The following is a 22,130-nucleotide window of genomic DNA, read 5'->3' as shown; positions in this document are numbered from 1 at the left end:
GTTCAGCCTGAGCTCTGCACAAGCAGTGCAAAGGATGCAAAACAACAGCACATCTGCAAGCCTCCTGTCTACACCATCTCCCCATCTCATGCTACTCCTGGCTGCTGCGGACAGCCTGCAGTGAAGGGGACCTTGTGGATCTCTTGGCTTCTTCAGGTTAACTTTCTGCCCTCAGAGATACAGCACATTCAGCCCCCAGCAAAATCAAAGGAAAGGCAGGGTTCAGCCTGTCCCTAAAAATATCATGAACATACAGCTTGGAACGCTCCACTCCCCACCCTTTTGAATTAATGGGTGCCAACAAAAGACTACATTGTGAGGCCAATTACCAGCTAGAGGAGCACATGCTAACTGATGGATAAACACCCGCTCCCCGTCTCCAGCCCATTAGGCAGTGGCACTGAAGTTTGCCACAGAAGGGGTTTCTCACATGCATGCCCAGTTCCAGAGGTAAAATACTGAAGCTTGAGCCTCCTAGAAGGCAGATTTGGCCAAAAGGGGGGCTGCAACTGAAAGGCTGACCCCAAAACAAAAGCACAGTTGGCCTGAACCCAACTTCCCTTTAGCTGAGCCTGTTTCCAGCACAGAAAGAGCTCTGCTGACATGTAGCATTACCCTCCCAGAAAAGAAAAAAAACACCCAGAATGCAAGTCTATAAAGTGAGCACAAGTTTCTTTTCAACAGAGAATGCTGTGTGTCCACATTTACATTTTTTTACATCACAAAAGACTACAGGTAAGTAAGAGAAAACCCCTGCTTAATTTCTCTGTGAATTTTGACAGCTGTAATAACTGATCCCCAGAGAAGCAGGGCAAGGTAAACATAGGCAGAAAGGAGAGCTCGCAAATCCAGTGCATCATAACAAGGGATTCATTTCTCATATACAATATCAAAGATCATGCAATAACCACGCAACCAACTTGTCTCCAACCCAAAGCTTCCTGCCTCTGAAAATCAGCTCGCTCTAAACAGGAGCATGACACTCCTGCCCCAGGAGCTCCATCTGAATGTAAGTCCCTGCACTTTGTCTTGTGACGTACTTTTCAGGGCACATCCTGAGACACTGTGGGGTTTTCACCCTGACTAACCACAGGCCATCGATCACAGAATCGCCCTGGTTCTATGAGACTTTGAACCGATGCCATGACACGTACAGTCTGCAGAGAGCAGGCCCGGCAACCATGAAAAGCCACAGGAAGATCCAGGAGACGGTGAGAAAAAGAGACACCATATCACCCGCGGACCTGCTCCCAGGCAACGCATGCCAAGCTACGTGGAAGCGCATCCACCGCAAGGAACTGCACAAAGATCACAGGGAAATTGGCTTATAGCTCACCGAGCTCTCCTGGTGAGGGCCCAGAGACATAGAGAGGAGCGGTTGGAGAGATCCAACTGCCATGGGGCCACAGAAACAATAGAGCACCTCCTGTGGCTCTGCACTTGCACCAAGGAGGTATGGAAGAGGGTACAGCAACTTTGTGAAGCAGTGACTGGCGTCAGCCAGCTAACCAGTGAGACTGCACTGTACGGGCACCTAACCAAAAACCAGGGGAGCCCCTCGCTCCGGTTCGACCAGTTTGTATCCTGTGTCAGGAGCGCCCTGTCGAAGGCCAGGAACCTGCTCCTCTACAGACAAACAGATGTAGAAGTAGCGGACTGCATGAAGATGGCGCTGAGCAAACTCCGGACCTACCACCAGAAATCAGTAGCAGAGGATGGAGAAGACGCAGCGAACACCACCTAGCACAGGGACACATGGCACAGGACCATACAACCCCCACCAAAGGAAGAAGAGAGTGACAGCAGCAGAGAAGAGGACCAGAAGAGTAGGACGGGGGACAGTGACAACAGCATCAGCAGCAGGTCCTACAGCAGAAGCTGGAGTGACAATGAAGAAGAGACCAGTTGAGCTGAGTACCTGACCCTGGAAGCAGGGCATGGGTGGACATGAAGGGAGGGCTGGTCGGACAGGCCAGAAAGGACTGAGTGTATTTTGTGTGTTTTGCGCAAGGTTTGCGGACATTGTAACGGGTACGAGGGGCCAGCAGGCCTTTGTATGGCCATGTGGGAGTGCAGGTGTGGTTTTTTTTCCTGTAACCGAAGGGATCGGTTTAGATATATAACCATACATATAGAGAGAGAGAAAATTATTTATTTACTTATTTATTTTTGTAAAAATAAAAGTCCCTGCACTTTGTCTTACCTCTGGAGAGGCATGAGAAGTAAATCCTTTATGGCATCCCTGACGTGTGGTATGTGTGTTTTACTACTACACCTTCTTTAAATGAAGCACTATTGTGTCAGTTCTGAGGAGCCAACTATACACTGTATACAATAGGAGCCAAGTCCTGCTACCTTTACTTCTACCGACTTCAAACAGGATTTGGCCCATCCATGAATTTCCTTTGTGACAGCCTCGCTAACTTGATTCCCACCACCCACATTTGGTGTTTTTTGTAAACTGATTTCCTTTTCATCTACTCTTTCCATAATTTACCCTTCCAAAATTAAAAAGTACTTACAAAGTAAGAACTGGCTTCAATTCTGTCCAGTAGCTCACACTTTGATCATAATAAGTACATACCTCTCTTGAGAGCCACAGCATGCTGGCACACAATCTCATTACCGAACTCTTCTAAACATGCCATTACAAAGCACATATATTATGGGCTGAGAAGTCAAAATACCAGGCAGAGCACATTCACTTCAGATGCGGAAAGATACAGCACAAAACAGGAGAGTATCCATGCACATGAGCCTCAATGATCAGAAGAGAGTCTTCAGCTGTGGGAGACTTTGGATCACATCCAGAGGGGAAGGCAAGTTGGTGAACTTTTAGCACTGCCTCAGCATGGATGTTACAGCATCTTACATTTCCTTTGCAATCCCTGCAACATAAAACACCTGTCATTTACTCCTGCTCACACATCACTTCAGGATTCAGTCCTTTTCAACCTCTCTCTCACAGAATTAGGTAGCCAAATTTACAGAATAGCAGATACCATATTTACTTGACTACAAGACAAGGCTTTGTGCCCCTATCAGCATAGGGAAAAAAGTTCCTCGTCTTACATTTGCATACAATGAAGCCTCATTAAATGCACTGCCTATTATTAAACTGCTGCCAAGAACAGCATGTGCTCAGTAACAGAAACCAACTATGAAGTTGATTAAATGCAGCCAACACAGAGCACGACTATAAAACACATGGCCTTTATTGAGTACATACACTAATGGGAACCTAACAGAAGGATAGGTTAGTGTAACCCAATGGTTCCCAACCTTTTTAGAGCGTGGACCAGCAAACCATAGACTGGCAGCGACTGCAGACCAGCAAACTGTGGACCAGCATACTGCAGACTGGAAGCGCAGTATACTCAGTATAAGAACGAGCTGGCTGCCAGTCTGAAGTACGTCAGTCATTTCCAGACTTCCAGTCCGGCAGCCAACCCTTCCGGGCCATGACCCAAAGGTTGGGAAACTCTAGTGTAATCCATCTGAATACCATGTATAGTAGTGCACACTGTACACAGTTCCCTTCAGCACCAACTCTTTTTAAAGTCATGATGAGCCACTACAGTGAATGCATTTTAATTTCTTTTCTTCACTCCCACAGCTGAGTTCCACCTTCCTTTCCCACTTCCAATGGTTCCTACTTCTTTACCAGCCTTAACTGTCTGGCAAATAATCACCAAACAGGGCCCCAAACAGTTCAGCCAGAATCCCTCTGTTGACTCCTCTCTCGATGCTGCTGCATATGATTTGCGTGGCACATGATAAGTGTGGCACTGTCCTCCAGGAAGTGGAGCTGGACTAGGCTGCCCTGCACCTCATCTGCATATAATTTTTTGGAGGATCCCAAGATTCATGATATGAGCACCCAGGGTTCCAGTCATGACTGGGGGTTTAACAAGCACATGAATCTTTTGTGGGGGTATCTGGAGTACACACACATACTGAGTAGTGTTAAGCTGTGGAGTCAACATGGCTTGGAACACTGTTGACTCTGCTGGCACCCACCCTAATGAACTACAAGGTAAAACATGAACCTTTTGGCTTTGGACTCATCATGCAAAGGTTATGTTATATATAAGTCACTGCTTAAAAGTGTGTTTATGGATCACCTGTGACAAAATTTGCAGCAGTTTCAGAAAAAATAAAATGCATCAATTGTGGATGAATCAAGTACATAGCTACCCATAGTAATTTACCTACATATACATTACTACAGGTATGGTTATTTCAAAGTTAGTGTTTTCAAAATGGCTTATTACTTTAATGTGCTCAGGGAGAGTAGAGTCTGACAGTAAGGAAGAGGGAAGAATTTGGGAGCAGAGAGCAAGGGGGTCACCTGACCCCCCCCCTCCACCCCTGATTTATTTTCCTTGCTGTAGCATTGGGAGGGGGACAAATACAAGGCAAACCTCCAATAATCAGATTTTATGCCTGTAAAATGTAGAGATGCACCGATACATTAGTCCCATATTGTATGGGCACAACTATAAGAAAAATTGACATTATCCCCAATCGGATTATTTTGGCTGATGTGATCAATAATGTTGCCAGTAAATACCCTGTGCATGCAGGCAGCCAGGAGCACAGCCCAGAAGTGTAGAGAGTAGTGTCCACTGGTAAGTCTGTTGTGGGGGGCGGGGTGGAAGGAGGGAAGGATTGGGGTGGGGATCAAGGCCCTTGCAATAAGGGAGGCAGTGGGGCAGGGGCAGGCACAAGACAAGCGGCTTGTCCAAGGGGTGCAAGGGGGGGACAGCTCCCACTGTTACGTGCACTCCAGAACGGCATGGCAGAAATGTGCCCCCAGATCTGTGCATGGAGCAAGGGTGGGCTGCTGCTGCAGGCTGGGGTCCAGGGCTGCACCGAGCATTTCCTAGACCACAGAGCTGGGCCAGGCTGCACTTGGGACAGGGGGCGGCAGCACTGGGAGAGGGCTATGGGGGAGGGGAGCTACAGCCACCCCAAAATTTACCATAGCCCCTGCTCCCAGTGCTGCCATCATCTGCACAGCTCAGTTCAGCCCAGCCCTCCCCCACACCCTGCCAGGAAGAGCCCAGCACCGCCCCAGCCTGCAGCTTGCCCCACTCACAGATCCAGACGCACACACACCCTCATGCTTTCCTGCGGTGCACACAGCAACAAAAGCCACCTCCCACCCCTACCACACAACCCCCGGATGAGCTGCAGCTCCATCTTGCACCCCACCCCAGCTGGGCAGCGCCTGACCCTGCCCCATTCCCTCTCTCACCGCAGGGGCCTTGATCTGCCCTCCCATCCTCTTCTCTCCCCGCTTTCCCCACACCAGACTTACCAGCCGGACGCTTTCCAAGCTGCCAGGCCGCATATTGGCAATTGGATTGGTATCGGCTGATATGGCCTTTTAAAAATAGGCCATCAATATCAGCCCAAAAAATCTCTATCAGTGCACCCCTTGTAAAATTATAATAAAAATGTTCTATATATAGATGTAATCTAATTATTGGGGGGGTTATTTTATATTCAAGTAAATACATTAGATCTACTATGACATCTTTAAAGGTTGAGTATTTTGATAGCAGATATGGCAAAAATTACTCATTTTATCTTTCCCCAACAGAGTATTATATAAAACAATGCTGAGCTTTGGTAGGAGTGCATATCCCCGTCCCAACAGGAAAAGCAGTATATGTTTCCACCCAGGATGACTGTGAGGCTTTCATTTTATCCAGAGAAGTACAAGAGAAGCCAAAGCAAATTTCCCCACACCATACACCAGTTTACTGGGATATTATCAATCAGGCAACATTACCAGGAGCAGCTACATACAGCAGAGAATACACAGACATACTCACTATTGGGTGATAAAGACTCAGGCCAGCCCTCAGAAACTGTCCTTGCAGCTGAGGCAAAATTCAGACTCCCACACCTATGCCTGTGTGTGAAGGAGTTTTATACAGCTCAGATTCAAATTTCTGTATTCCCACCCATTTCCCTGAGATGATGATCTCTTGGCCAATTGGATAAGGAGCAGGGAAACTGAGTCATGACCTGTGACCATTATTTTTCCTGTGGTTTCCTTGTTAGTACTGGATGTGATCCTGGCTTATGTATTTCAGCTCCCTTGGGACTGTCCCTCACAATCCCCCTTCTATCATGTGCTAATCATTGTGATTCAGACTGAACTGCTTCTGGGATCAGAGCATCTGTAAGGAGGAATGTAGTGACATATCCAGCACAACAAAAAGGGGTAAGTGGTGTTTGGGACTCCCCAACACATGTTCATATTCATAAAATACTTGGATATCTGTTTGAAATAACTCCACTTCCTAGGACCACATATTCAAATCTGAGCAGGACTAACTCAATTGTTCATAACTTCATCTTACATTTTTATATAGGAGGGGCTCCTGTGATGTGGTATTACAATATTTTTATTCTAGCCAACCAAGCCCCTTGTTCAGATACAGTTGTATTGGTAAAGAAAAAAAAGTGTTTTGTACCTGTTTAATTGATGCCACTGTCCCAAAATAAATTTAAAACAAAGTACCTTTTTTGCCAATCTAAGCTGCATCCACACTAGGAAAACTGGCCAATATAGCTATACAACCAAAGCTTTTCTAGTGTAAACTAGGCCTTGCACTATACCCCTCACCACTGTATCACTATTGATTCCATTAGCACAACCATCATCTGTAACACACTTGCTCAGTTCACAGATGGCTTTGCTGCCTATCCCTATCCCAGTACTCTGCACTGAATATGACTTCTTATTTTGCACTCAATACTGCACCCTTGATTTTCTAATAGGCTCACAGAGCAGTTTTCTCTATTCCAACCCATGCTACGTGTCCCATTTCAGAGTGGGGTATCTTCCCATCATATTTCTTAACAGTTTCCATCACTTCCCTCATAGCCAGTGTTAATCTCCCTAGTCTGGAATTATGTAGACATTTGCTAGTCTCTGGTGCTCCAATTTTACTGTGAGACAAGGAGCTTTTAAAGACAGACACTGAAAGGTGTACAGCTTCCCTGAGTACTTGCCTTAATGATGTAGAAGCCCATCAGCTAGAGCTGCTAGTCTGCCTTGTTTCAAAGCCACTTCCCACTGTAATGGAGAGGAGCTGAAATAACTACTCTAGCCCTGAGATTACAGTAACAGTTAGGAAGAAGCTTGTGCTGTGAGAAAGGCAGAGTATTTCTTAAGTCTGCCAGCCCCCCTGATCTCACTTGGGCTGCACTTTGTGCATGATATGAGCTGAATAAAAGGGCTCTGGCAGTATGTGCTAAGAGCAAGCAGACATACCACCCTGTGAACAGGAAATGCAAGCAAGTGATGTGAAACCCACTGCAAAGCCCAAAGAAGTAATCTCCAGACACATCTACGCAAGATGTTTGATGAACAGTTAACTAATTAGCTGTGCCGTAAATATCTTGGCATCTATATGTGCATCCCTGTAAGGCTGGAGTTAACTAATTTACTCTCCAGCAGGATAGTACTTGTAAATACAAGTACAAATAAAGCTGTAAATATAAGTACTATCCTAATGCAGAGTAAAAAACAGCAGATATGCCTCTGAAGGGTCTGGCTGGGGCATGAGGATACTTAAGTGCAGGGGCTGTCTGCTGGCTAGCCCTGCACTGAAGCACCCTCATATCCTAACCAGCCCCTCCACAGCATTTTGAGCTGGTGGGGAACAGCCCCAGGCTGGCAGGCTGACCCTCAGGGTACCCCCTGCAGCTTATTCATGTGCCGTAATTGCACATGTAGGTATGCTGCATAAGAACTTGATTGAACTCCTGAAGAAATCAGTAGAATTTCAACCAGCAATTTAAGAGGAGGAAGTAAAGGTATTTGTGTACAAAGGAAAAATAGGCTAAATCTCAGCAAATTTACCAGACTTTTCTGAGTGATAGCTTTTATTCGATTTATACATGCTTGGAAAAGACATAGGCAAGCTTTCAGGTATCACAGTCTCCTTCCCTAGGTCCCTCCATAAGAGTACCTGGTTCCCAAAAGCATGTCTACATCCCTCCCAACTATGCAGTTGGTCCAATAAGAGAAACCACCCACAAAACTCATTGTCTCTTGATTTTCTTCTGGACCAACATAGCAATGACATCACCTCAACACTACCATCAAATGAATTAAGATTTTGGTCATAGCACCGGCTCAAGCACATTTTCATCTGCTCATTTTATTTTGGTTACAAAGACTTCTGTTTACATAAAGCAAATGAGCCACAAACAGGAGGAAATTTACCTTAATCAGCAAAGAGATGTTTAGCGGGCAACTGTGAGTTCGATATTAGTTTGTAATCTCTGGTAGAATTTTTCTTCCCTGACTGCTTTGGAAATTTAAATTTGACGCACAACTGAGCATACAAAAACTCCTATATCCTGTGGCCCTAGCCACTTACTTCGCAGTCACAAAAACATTCTTATTTACTTGCAGAGGATAATTCCATCTCTTTGCAAACACCCAGCCAAGTTCTATGAAAAGCTAGGGGTGCACTAATAGATTTTGGGGGGCAATACAGATGGCCGATATAAGGAGGCATATCAGCCGATACCAATCTGATACAACAGCCATCAGGTGGTAAGTCTGGTGTGGTGGAAGGAGTGTGGTGGGGGGGGCAGATCAACACCTCCCAAGGTGAGGGAGGGGGTAGAAGCAGGCGTTGCCTAGCCAAGACCGGGGGTGGAGTAGGACAGCTATGAACCCCAGCACCCATTCCTGCCCAGAGCAGAGGGTAGGACCTGCTGATCTGTTTAGAGCCCAAGCACTATGATACAACCAGCTCTTTGCAGGAGAGACCGTCTTTGGCTACAACATTCAAGTAAACATACATTTTTGTTTACACACATGCAAATACATCATACACATAAGAAGGAATCAATCACTGTTTTGCACTAATGATATTCACCCCAAGGCCATTTGGTCAATTCTAAAGTTGCTTTGTGAACAAACATGGCAGTAAATCCAATCAATATAATTTGTTAATGCCTGAGGCACACAGTCAAATAATATGTTATATGCAAAGCTCCATCCTGCAAAGCACTGAGCGCTTCTTGTGATGCACCAGAAGCCCTTGGCTGCACATGTTCAAAGGAAGTTGGGGCTCATTACCTCCTAAAACTTGACCAAATATAGCATTTTTTTTGACCAAAGAGCTCAAAAGTGCTTGAAAAACTAGGGCCTATCATACTCAGTCATTTTCCCAAGAGGGTAACTGTAGCAAAAACATTAAGTAGACACTTCCACATTTACCCAGGAGGGGAGGGCAGTGTCAGAACTTGGGACACATCCCCCCACCCCTCCTGACACCCAGTCCCACTGACTCAGAATGCTTTCCCTATAAGTGCAGCAGTACCAGTCAGCATAAGAGTGTCTTTGCCAAAACCAAAATAGCAGAGATACAGAGCTCCACTACTAGATAAACAACAGCCAGAAGATTCCTATAGGAGAGTGGTTTTCAACCTATGATCCACAGATGCCTGAGGGTCTGCAGACTATGTCTAAAGGGTCTGCATAAGATGGCTATGACCAATCAAAAATATGTGAATACCCACACTTACCATTCAAAGGGGTCCACACTTCCATTTGACATTTCCAAAGGGGTCCGCACCTCCATGCAAAAGTTTTTAGGGGTACACAAATGAAAAAAGGTTGAAAACCACTGCTATAGCAGGAAGCAAGGAGGTCAATAAAAAGTTTTCTTTTAATATGTGTATTATCAGTTAATGGCAGTTTAACTGAGGACTGAACTCTTCTATCTGGTTCTTTTATTATCTTCAGGGTCTGTGACATCCTATGTTGCATGTTATATTGAACTAATAACAAAAATAATTTTGCATTTATTTTAACGTGCCAAAAACAAAACAAAACAAAACAAAACCAAACCCTGAAGGGGAAAAAGACAAGATACAGTCAGCATATGTTTGTAAATGAAATGGGCACTGCATTTCAGATATGTAGAACTGGAAACCCTCAGAATTACTTTGATTTCCTAGGACCAGATACTTTGAGAGACTGTAATCTCCGAATTCCAGTGGGAGTTGAAAGTGCTCAGTACCTCACAGAATTACACTGAAAATTCACAGAAACCAAGTGAAAGAGCTGCCTGCAGACTAACAGGAGTATGTGATGGCGAGGGGTGCTAAGAGCTTTTATTGCTGCAAGTTTGGGATGAATTGCTCATGTGCAGTAGAGCAAGTCTTCCCCAAACAAGCAGCAACGAAACATTTACGACATCCATCACCAGATTCATTTTTATGCCATTTACTTTATTCATTTTTTGCCCTCTCCTTTGTCTACCTTTGATTCCCTTTCCCCTTTGAAGTACATTAGTTGCTATAGAAACAATATGGTATTTAATATGGGTGGAGCTTAGTGACCAACTTTTATTTTTTTAGCTCCTGATGCAATTTTGGACTATTAAGCATTAACACCAGGATATGAAAGGCAGATGTTTACCTGGTGTTTTAACTGATCTCACATATTCTTGCATATATACAATTGTACTATTCCACCTTTCTCTCACTTTACAACTGCCTCTAGCAGAAAACAATGTACTTCTAAAAAATAGCTACGCCTCTGTTTCTAGCATCCAAGACCTTTGTCTTAAACTATGTTTGGCATTGCATCATTATTCAGCAGGATCAACACTCCCAACTCCTATGCTATCCTGAAGCATGCCATGCCTGATTCAGATACAGGGTATTATTACGTTCATGGATCTAATTGTATAAGACTGGGAATAGGAAAAAGGACATATACTGGTCAACAGGGGAAGGAAGTGTGAACTGGGACACCTGGGGTTTATTCTCAGCTTTGCCTCTGAACTTCCATATGACCTTGAGCTCATCGCTTCACATGTTCCCCTGCTTTGACTAGATCTACTCACTTGGTCAAAGTCAATTGAATACACAAGTATGCACTTGGCCAAAGTCAAGCACGTACAAAAATGCTGCAGGATCAGGACTTTAGATTATAAACTACTTTGGACAAGAGCTATATCTGACTAATCTGACTATACATCTGCACTGGGCCAGCAGAACTGGACTCTGACCTCAATTGGCAAATCTAGGTACTAGTGTAACATAAATAACATCAGTATATAATGTTATCATTTCTTTTACTTAAAGCCTCCTTCAGGAATAATCTCCAATGTTTATGGAAATAGTAGTTTATTCTAGAAATGGGGAATGGATTAGCAAAACCAATTGAGAAAATCCAAAGTGATCTTTAAGACAACTAAGCAACATCAATCATTCTTGGAAATCGTGCTTTTGGAAAAGGTTTTTCATTTGTTATGTAAAATCAATTACAAAGGATGCAAATATTTGTGGTGGAACATGTAGTTTTCTTCATGATATGCTCGTGCTCCTTTTCTCCCTTTTGCTGTAGGCTGCATGCTGGGGTATTATAATGACAGCCTCCAGTTCTCATGTTACCGTACAGAACACCATCAGAACTGACCCCTGACCATTTAAAAATCAAGTCCTTGGGCTAAATCCTGCATTGTTTGCGGAGGTCAAACAGCATTCAACTTCAATGGCAGAGAACCAAGAAAGCACTGAATATTTTTAGCCTACACCTGTGACTATGTCCCTAACCTTATCCATTCACATAAAGTACTTGGACCTTGATCCAGTGAAGTTTTTCCAAACATATTGTTGCCAGGAAACAGCCAGTGCCCCCTGTCCCATCCCTCCCCCCTGCCCCCAGTCTGATTTAATACGAGTCGTCTCCCATCAGGGGCAAATCCAGAAGGCATGCAGGCATGCCTCCCACCCCCACCTTTCAGACTATGCTGCAGGCACAGCAGCTGGGGACTTAACAATTCCCAAAGCAGGTAAGAACCCCCCACCCCTCCATGCTCAGTAGCATGTGCTGCCCCAATCCCTCCTCTCCCACCCACTTCTGTTTCTGTTCCCCACATTGACCTGGGGGTGGGGGGCTCCAGAACTTCTCCTGCCCTGCTTCAGCTGGGCTGCGCAGGGAGCTGGGCTCAGCCTGGGAGACAAGCAGCGGTGTGCAGTCACCCCTGCAGCATTGGTCACTAATCCCATGTTCCCTTTTTAAAATCCTGGATCTGCCCATGTCTCCCGTGCCTTTTATCACCTGTTTAGTAGAGATGTAATACAACCTGTATTCTCTAAAAGCAGCTTTATACAGGAACTCTGTAAGAGGCATGGAGTCCCCTGAAACAATAACTGTAGATAGTCCACTTTGAGCTCAGGGATGTGTTTTCCTATAGGGAGTGTAAGACTTTGTTCTGTATTGGATTGTGTGCTGCAAGAGAAGTGTTCCACTGCTAATTTACATTCACCTCCCATATGCTACCAAGGTCTGCAGCACAATGGATACGTTCATATAAAATACTTCCCTCTACTAGCTGAGCTAATGGACTCCTTGGTTGGAGGTCTGTTTTTAGAGCTGAAGTGCATGAACTGGAACAACAGAAATTAAGAAACACAGAAAAAAATACTGTGGAGTTTAAGGATGTGTAGGAACCTTATATGGATTTTTACTGTTTTCTTCACAAATCTAAGCTTCCATTCTGATATAACGTATCTTGCCTTTCCGCCTGAAAAGACACCCCTTCAAAAAAAATCTAAGCACTGCAGTCTTACTGATTTTGTTGACAGAGAGGTGCAAATAGCAGCATTAACAGAATCTCTCCATAAACTAATAGCCTGGAAAACTAATTATAGCCACTTGAGCATTAAACATCTTTAATAGAGCTCATTGAGTTTTTGATACACAGGTACCGTTCTCTCTTTTAAAAAATTGACTTGTTACCAAACTTTTTTTCTTTGTAAAAAGTTGCAGAAACTTTTCAGGTTGTATTCAAATACTGCAGAAACATTTCAGGTTGTATTTAAAAAAGAAACAGGGCCTTCTACTGATGCTTTCCTCCTCAAAGCAATGAAACTGATGTGAAAGTTTGGAAACAGTTTAATTTGCTCCGAACATGAGACTGAACTATAACTCAGGAAAAAAAAAAGGGAAAAATGTGGAAAATGCACAAATCAGACCCCTCTGAAATGTAAACACTTCAACATTTTCAAATTTTCTTCAAAATCAGATTTTTTTTTTCTTTTTGCCTATCTCTAGTCATTAAACTAGTAATCACAAGCAAACAATGAGCTCATCTAAAATCAGGGAAAGACTTGGTTTCTCAAAGAGTACGGAAATCTGGACCATAAGAGGGAAAGATTGGATACACAGTCTTCATCAACTTCAGCAGGAGTTTTGGTAAATCAAGGACTCTACCAGAAATGCTTTTTAAAGGCATTCACAGTGCCACAGTAAAAATACTGGATACGTGAAGTATAGTGCTCTTGTCCTTAATGATCTTAGATGATTTATATTAAAGTTCCTTTGTCAGAAGTATATTTACACCTCAAACACTATATTTTCAGGTTAAACTAAAAATGTATGGGCAACAGCTGCCAGCCCTATTTCAGTTTGCATCACTCAGTGAAGCAGTTTGTTTTCTGAAAACAATCAGATGCCAAAAAGCACAAACACCTGATAACAGGTGGATTAGGGATTTTAATAAGTGCATACTGACCACATGGCAACTAGTTAGGATTCTTAATTGTAATAGCTTCAAAAGAAAGATAAGGGACTCCAGAGATAGCTTGAGTTTCAAGTGTGTTGGGGGGAGGCAGCAAACAGAGAGGAGGAAGACAGCCTTCACTTTTCACATGGGACTATGCTTCACTGAAAATGTGCAATGTCAATTAAGCAACTGTGCTGATCTCTTTCTTTAAGCAAAACTCAGTGATATGAACTTGAACTGGAGTTCCCCAGAATAAAGGAACACAGGATCTCAGCTGAATTATGTACACCTCAAATTAGAATGGATGCTAAAAAGAATACATTACAGTAGCAGTGAGTCCTCTGACAGATGGATAATGCATTTTTTCTCAAGTCCTGAAGTAATAGTTGTGGTAATATACTGTGCAAGAAACATACTCATTTACTTATTTCCATGCTGATTTTCATTAGGGTTGGTCACTGAGATCCTATAGTTTCACCCAAACATAAATATTCACCAGTCATGGATACTCCCAGAAGAGGAAGTGGTCAGTGGACTGCTGAGAAAAAAAATTACTAGGAAGCCCATTGCAGATTTGAGAATCAGAATAAAAGATGCTGCAGGAACAAAACTGCAGGAGGAAAGAACAATTTAGAGGTGAAAAACTAACTCTACTCTAAGCTTTTGCACAGAGGAAGAATGGTCCTGTGATTACGGCTAGAATTGGACTACATTTCTCATATGAAACGTTCTCTTTCTTCTTGGCTGAACTTATCCAATTGATACAGTGAGGAGAGGGAGGAAGAAACACCCTGAAAAGCCTTCAGTGTTTATGTTCCATTTTGAAAATGTCAAAATATTCAAGTTTCCATTAAAAATCTGTTTCATTATAAAGTGATTTGGATTGTATTCATGTTTCAAAACCTGAAGACAATTTTATTGCAGGTGCTTCTTTCAGGCTAAAGAAACTGTTGTGGTTGCCCCCTCCCCCCACCACCCCAAAAAGGGGCTTTCGGAGGACAGGGGGGTTATTCAACAAAGGCAGGCAGAATGGCTGAGTACTGTCCTGGTTCTGGTTAGAGCCCTGCTATAGGACTCAAGGGGTGCATCTAAAAAATCAATTAATGTGGCTGAATAAACATTGGCCCCAGGTGCCACATTTGCACATGAGCCCAGGACTACAGCAAGTTGAGCTGGGTTGGAGCAGCCCCAGGCTGGTAGGCTGACCCCCCGGGGCCTCTTCCCAACCCAGGGCTGCATAAAGCTCATTGCCGCCTATGCAAGCCTGCCATGAACCCTTCATAAGCTCTCAAAGTTTGTGTCATTGCAGCTACACTATGAATAGTACCCAAATCAGCTAGTTTAAGGCCAGCTCAGTAAGTTGGCTGGGAGCAGCTGGCTGGGTCACAAGGGTGCCACAAAACAGGGCTAGTAGTTAGGCAGCCCCTACACTGAAGCACTCTCATGCCTCAGCCAGCCCCATCAGAGTCTACACGTGCATTGGAACAGACTAAATGACTCCACCATAGGATTGTACTTGTGTCTGACAGTACTATCCTATGGCAGAGTTCATTAGTTTTGTCTGTCCTAATAGCACTGCATGTGTAGACGATGACGTTTTACTGTGGAGCTAATTAGTCAACTCCACAGTAAATATCTCGTGTAGACACACCCAGGAAACTCAAACTCAGTCTCCGTGCCATGACAGAGATTTTCTGCATGATCTCAAGCTGGTCAGTTAGCCATTAAGTGCCTCAGTGTCTCAGCAGGCTCTTAAGCAGAAATAACAGTGCTTCCCTGTGTCACAGGGATGTTGGGACAATACCTACAATGAAGGATGCTGAGGTGTTAAGATATGACAGTAAAGGGAGCCATTTAAGTAATCCATAATGAGAAGCCACATCAAAAGCCACTGGCAAGCATAAAATTTGCATACAAGAATACTGCCTCCACAACATATTCCTTCTTTCCTAAAACTCATCCTTTGTGGTTCTGCAGAGCTGGGCTGTTCCAGAGTGAACTCAAGATAACAGAGAGCCAACATTTTTTTTGGTATGTTCTCAAGGTAGCAGATACTCAACAGGCTGTATACATGCCTCCATTATGCACTGTTTTGAACAGGAACATGATGATCAGATCATGGAAACACAGCCCCTGCAGAAGCCACACTACCCTAGGTAAGTGGACAGCGCAGGCATCTGGATGCAGGTCTAGTACACCCACACAGATGTTAAGATTATGTGGATCTTAGAAAATCCACTCATACAGGGCTTCAAACCCTTTGTAATCTACAAGGGTTGGAAACACCGAGATCAGGGGAAATGATTCAGAGCAAACTCCAATCCAACAGTGAATGTTTTCAATTTTTTAATCCCTAATCAAAGTTTTCCCACATAACAAAATATGGGTCATTGATACAGACAACAAATGCACTCAGGCTGTTGACTTTATCCACAGCCACATCTATCTGCAAAGATATGTAGAAGGGCAAGAAAATAAGTGATATCAAAAGCTTCCCACTACATTCATGGCTCTGCAGAAAGCTAAAATTTGGCACTAAGTGAAATCCAAGCAGAGCATGTTAGTGGGCCACGCAGCCATCTGCTCATGGCCTAATTCTCATTTGCAGTTGCTCACTCGCATGAAGAGAGACAAAAATTAAGAGCGATCTCATAAAAAGAAAAAGTGAGGCTTGATATGGGCCTCAATTTGGTCTTAATGAAATCCAAAAATCAGATTTATTAACCATCACAGCTATTACCCAGCATGCAGCAGCACAATATATCCCACCTAAATGCTTCACTGTAATAATTTCACATGTAAGCCTGGGTGATGTTACATGGTCACAAATGAGAAGACAGTTTGAAGCAGGAATGGCCACGTACCAGATCTAGCTGCCGGAGCCATGTCATCCAACCCACAGAAATCTCCACTGGTCTGAAAGTTTGGCATGGGAGCAGTTGCTGCTCCCTTGATGCCAAATTTCTGGACCCAGGGGGAGCCCCACAGGCCACATAGTGTGGCCCCAGGCACTAGATCAGGTATGCAGAGAGGCAGGGGGAGTGTGGAGCACCAGGTCCTGATCTGAGCATGTTGGCCTGGGAAGTATAGGGGTTGATCCCAGTGCACAGGGTCAGGCAGAAGCAGCGTGGGGCACCAGGACCCAATCCCAGCACATATGGCTAATCCCATCACCCACAGCCAGTGCAGGGCCCAATCTGAGTGTTACATGGGCTGGTCAAGGCTGTGCAGGGCCTGATCCTAGTGCGTGGAGCCAGCCCTTGAACCAACTGTGCGCCACATATCTGGCCTGTGGTGCCAAAAGTTTGAGCACCACCAGTCTATAAGATTATGAATGGGAAGGAAGCTAGTTCATGGGACCACTTTGCATGACCACTACTATGAAAGAAGGAAAGGTAGAGATTCTGCCTTTTGCCTGACTTCAAGGCTAACATAGCTCACTACCTCTCAATGAAAACACTGAGAGCCTCTGAAGAAACATGCATATCTCAAACTCCTATTTGAGCAAAGCAGTCCTTGCTCATACACTTTCTTTCCATGATTCAAAGGTAATGAAGTAAAAAGATGGCTGAAACCACACAGAGACAGTTCCCAGCCTTCTATCTGTCTATAGTGCAAAACAGAGCATTTGCAGGCATAGTCACCCAGATTTTCAAATGATTAAAACTTCAGTGGGGAAGCAATTTTGGGGTGATATCTTAAAGCAGTTCAGAGCAACCTTCCTCTGAAAAACTGAGCTAAGCATGGAAAAGCTGCAACACCCAAAAACACTAGTCACTTCTAAAAATACTCAGTCATTATTCAAACCAAGTAATGAATTTTGCACGTAACTCAAGAACCTAACCTAAGAGTTTTGCTATGACAGCCCTTGATGTGCTTTCTTGTATACAGCCAGTACCTTTACAGTTATTCCACTCATACACGTTTACTTATTTGAGGCTTTTCTGAGGCAGGAAATAAGTTAAACGTGGGGAACGAGGTTAGGATTCTTCAGATATGCCCTCTTTCTCTGTGCACCTCAGGTGCAGAGACGCCTGCCAGAGGAGGTTTACAAGCTACAGCTCCAGAAACAATAGATTTTCACACTTCCTGAAAAAGGAAGGCAAAAACCCTCCCTTTCCCCTTTAAGGATCGTTGTCTTGAAGCACTTGATACCGTTTCTTTGCCCTTTGCCTAGTGCTCTCCTTGTCAAGTCGTACTGTTGACTAGCTCAGACTTTCCAGTGCCATAGCAAGGTCAGCTGCCATTTCATCCACCTCGCTTCCCCCCACCCCCCAACAGGGATAAATTATTCAAAGGAACTTCAGGTATTTTAAAACTCTATAATAAAAAGTCTCCCCATCATGCTAAGTGACATGCATTGATGAAATGAAGCAATATGAGTGGAAAACATTCAGAAGTCATCTCTTCTCACCAAAGCAATTAAACAATGGGAAATGACTTGAAAAGTCTTGAATTCATTTTTAAAGTCAGCGTTATCAACGGCGCTCAGCATTATCTACTATTGATTTGATTGGCACCACTCCCAGGTTTCCTGCCTCTGCATCGCATCTCTCTCCAAGTGTTATTCTGAGATTGGGTTCTTTGTATGGTATTTCATGCTGCCGCTTACAGTCCAAGCACTCGCTTTAAAATCTCCTTTCACCAAACTTGCTGTTTAATTCTGCCGGGTCACTGCTCCCACTTTCCTGTCAAGCGAACAGACCCCAGGTACTGACAAACATATGCCTCCCCCTTCCCGTGCCCGGAACTGCTCTCTAAGCTAGAACTTGCCATCTTGGAGCCATCCTTTATATGATCCTCCCGGATGGGATGCAAAACAGTGAGGCTGTGGCCAGCCCAGCTCCACAAGCCAGGTTCCAAAGGCTGCAAAAATCTGGAACACCAATGGGCAACTGCATCCCGACTATGCCCTCGTCTTACATGGGCAATCATGTCCCAGCCATGCCCTTGCCTTACACAGGCGACTGTGTTCCACTTGTGCGGTCATCTTAGATAGGCAATCACATCCCGGCCATGCCCTTGCCTTACCAGCGCAACCACATCGCAGCTATGCCATCCTGCATGGGCGACCACATCCCGGCTATGCCCTCGTCTTACATGGGTGACCGTGTCACCTTACACGGGTAACTGTGTCCCACCTGTGCCATCATCTTACATGGGAGACTGTGTCCTGGCCGTGCCCTCACGTTACAGGGGCAACCATGCCCCCTGCCATATCCTCACCTTACACCACACCGGCAACCACCTGTGCCGCCCTCTTAGCTAGGCAATCACATCGCAGCCATGCCCTCAACTCACAGGGGTGCCTGTACCACCTTACAAGGGTGCCATGCCCACGCACCGGGGCGACCACACCGCAGCTATGCCATCCTGCACGGGCGACCACGTCCCGGCCGTGCCCTTGTCTTACACGGGCGACCGCAGGGCAGCCATGCCATCCCCCACGAGCGAGCGCGTCCCGGCCGCTCCGCCGCAGCGCGGGCAGCCGGCGCGGGGAGAGGGCGCGCAGGTGCCGCTCCGCAGCGCCCACAGGCGAGGGCAGGGCGGCTTCCCGGCGGCCCAGACCCCGCGGCTGCGGGAGCAGGGCGCAGACAAAGGCGGCGCCGGGCGCGTCCCCTCACACGCAGCCCGGGGCGCGGCAGGGGGTGCTCCGCGCCGGCCCCCACGCCTACCTGGCGGCGCTCAGGCGCTCCCCGGCTTCATCCCCGCGCTCACGCCGCTGGCAGCGCCATGTTCTCCCGGGCCGGGGGCTCCTGCGGCCGGCTGCTGCCGCTACATCCGGGCTGCGCCGCGGCCGGAGACGCCCGGCGCCTGAAGGGGCCGCGCCGCCTGCCGAGGTGGGCAAGCCCGGAGCCCGCCCGCCGCCCGCCCCACGTGCAGAACAAAGCCGGCTGCTCCCGCCCTCCGCGCTGCCGCCCCGCCCGCCCTGGCACTGCCAGCCCCTGCTCCGGGCCGGCACCCGGCCTCCGCTTCCCGCGCCGCACCCAGCAGCGGCTCTCAGCCTTTTTTGGGCACCGGGACCCATCTGGAAACGCGCATAGCCAGCGCCTACCCGCTGCCCCATCTTCTAAACCAGCGGGTCTCAATCTTTGTTGTACCAGGACCTATTTGTAAAGCTCCATCCGACTCACTGCCCCCCAGTGTGTGGGGCGCGGGAGCCCCCCAGGCAGCCCCTGGCAGTCTGGGAGTTGGCAAGGGAGAAGGCACATTTTTCCCTCCTTCCAAGGAGAACCCATTTTTTAAGTCTGTGGATCCATTTTTCAAGTTTGTTCACCACCCTTTCGTGTATCCGTGCAACCCACTTTTGGCCCATGACCCACGGGTTGAGAAATGCTGGGCTCCAAACTCCCCTCAGCCCTGACACGGCGCAGACCTAACCCCCTACACTGCTGCAGGTAAAGCAGGGGACAGCCAACCTCCTGCTTCTATAATATGTTGTCAATATAAGCTCCCCTCCATCCCTCCTGCTCTCCCCAAAAGACAGTGGCTGGTGCAGGTGCCTCCTAGCCAGGTTGGGGGCTCCCCTCCTCCACCTGGCTACTTCCCCCATCCCCAGCCTGATGTGCCCCTGAGTCACAGGGTCAGGATGATGCTGGCTGCAAAGCAAGATGCCGGGTGCATTGGTTCCCCTGCTTTACCTGCTACCGGGTAGAGGGTTTGGTCTGTGTTCTGTCAGGGTTGAGGATGCTATTATGCAGTTTAGATCAGCCTTTCCAAATGGTGAGTCACAATCCCAAATGGGGTTGCAGCAGTGGATGGGGTTGTGGGGACAGAGGAGCTGTGGGTCGGGAGCAAGGGGCCATGCTGAGGAGGTGGGGCCATAAATGGGGTCATGCTGAAGAAACATTTGAGAAACAGTGGTTTGGATTATGGGTCCATAGGATAGTTTAGATAGGATGATCCTACCTCAGACAGCAGGCTTGACTAGATGAGCTCTGGAGGTTCCTTGCAGCTGGACTTCTCTATTACCCCAGAAACCACTATTGTCCATCAGGGTCTGGCTACACACTAGTGTGTGTTGGGATTGAGGTAGCCCCCCCACACCCAGGGCCAGGTCATTGTGGGAGGTTTTTAATCAAGGTGCCCCTGCTCTCTGGGCTGCCTTGAGAGCCTTTCAAGGGTGCCATGGGTGCCACCAAATGCTGGCACTGTCAGATGTGCAAACATGCTTCACAGGATAAAGGAAGAGATTTCAAATAGGAATTTGCAGTGTCAAAAATGCCCCGCCCTGCAACCATTGCAGGTGTTTGAGTTCTTAGCAGCAAGGGAATTGCTCTGTTAATTTTTCTGTAATCAAAAACAGTGAAAACTTGAATTTTCTGAGGGGAGCCTCAGGTCTAACGAGGGGTGCCTTGGGGATAAAAGAGTCAAGAACCACCGTGCTAGATGCTGTACAAACACAGAAGGAGAGAGCTGGTCTCCCTCCCCAGAGGGTTTAGTTTAAGACAAGAGATGACAGCAGGTGGATACAGACAGAATAGGGAACCCAAGGGAGAAGAGAACAAATTTTGCTCCGGTTCACTCTGCCATGAGAATGGCACATACATGAATCTGATACAAGACACCACAGTTATGCTGATTCTGCTAGGCTCTGTGAATTTTTGGCTGCAGTCTTTCCCATCAGTTCTAGGATATGTCTATACTGCTTCCCCAACTCTCCTAAGGAGCTCCATTCTTGAGTATGCCTTACTCCACCCACTGTGGCATGCATGGACCAAACAGAAATGAGGGAAAGAAGCTGCTACCAGGGTTCCTCCTGCTACTGCTTTTGAGCATACTGGAGACATACTAGAGCGGGAGAGATAGCATATGACTAAACTTAAGGAAGCTTCTCCTTGTCAAGTAATACAAATCCAACCATGCATACTCTACATGGACTCAATATCCCCTGCATTAATTAATGAAAAGTCACACTCCTGTGTGGTAGGTGCCACAATGAGCCAAACTGCACCATAGCCAGGTGCAATTTGATAGTTACAGCATCAATCTCTGTGCCTCACATCACAGCCCCGTGGTATTCCATGGTTATGCCAGGAGAAGGTGGATTCTCTTGCTCCAAGGGCACTAGCCCCCACACTAAGCCTAGAGAAAATCTTCAACTCCTAGCAGTCAAGTGCCTGCAACACAGTCATACAGCACTTTCCCTTCTAATAGAGGCTACCCACAGATACGTTCCAGATCAGCGGTGGACAAACTTTTTGGCAAGCATGCCACAATTTAAGTCCAAAGTTTCAGACAGAACCACTCTCATTATCAGTACTGTCATTGCCTAGTGCTGGTGAATCCCTTTACCACCAGGATATAGCAACCCTGAATTTGGCAGCACCTAGCTGAGCAGCTCCCGCTGGGCCAAACCCATCAGCATTGACTCCCAGCTGCTCCCCAGTGCCAGCATCCCCGTGCCATACACAACAGCTGCTTATGCCACTTGTGGCATGTACACTGCAGCTTGGCTACTAGTATACCAGATCTTTGTGATACTTGACCAATTTTACAGACAACCTGAGGTATAGAAAAATTAAGTAAATCATAGTTTCATAGCACAATAAAGATTAAAGGGACCTC

The 22,130-nt window shown here is 46.1% G+C and overlaps 1 protein-coding gene across 4 annotated transcripts in view; it reads right to left on the bottom strand.

The window, feature by feature from the left end:
* The window catches only part of PAK5 (p21 (RAC1) activated kinase 5), a 258,934-nt gene extending 239,496 nt beyond the window's left edge, over nt 1-19,438 (bottom strand). For 3 of the 4 annotated variants that reach the window (XM_090051450.1, XM_090051475.1, XM_090051458.1), the window contains exon 1: nt 19,238-19,438. The gene's annotated coding sequence lies outside the window, so the exon portion shown is untranslated. The remainder of the gene's footprint in view (nt 1-19,237) is intronic. The other variant, XM_090051466.1, reaches the window with a different exon arrangement.
* Nucleotides 19,439-22,130: the final 2,692 nt, after the last annotated feature.

Source organism: Crocodylus siamensis, chromosome 1 (assembly GCF_052110815.1).
Source record: "Crocodylus siamensis isolate JL-2025a chromosome 1, ASM5211081v1, whole genome shotgun sequence".
In the NCBI taxonomy this organism is placed as follows: Eukaryota; Metazoa; Chordata; order Crocodylia; family Crocodylidae; genus Crocodylus; species Crocodylus siamensis.
Note: the sequence above shows the minus strand (reverse complement) of the source record. Positions and strands in the feature narration are given on the sequence as shown.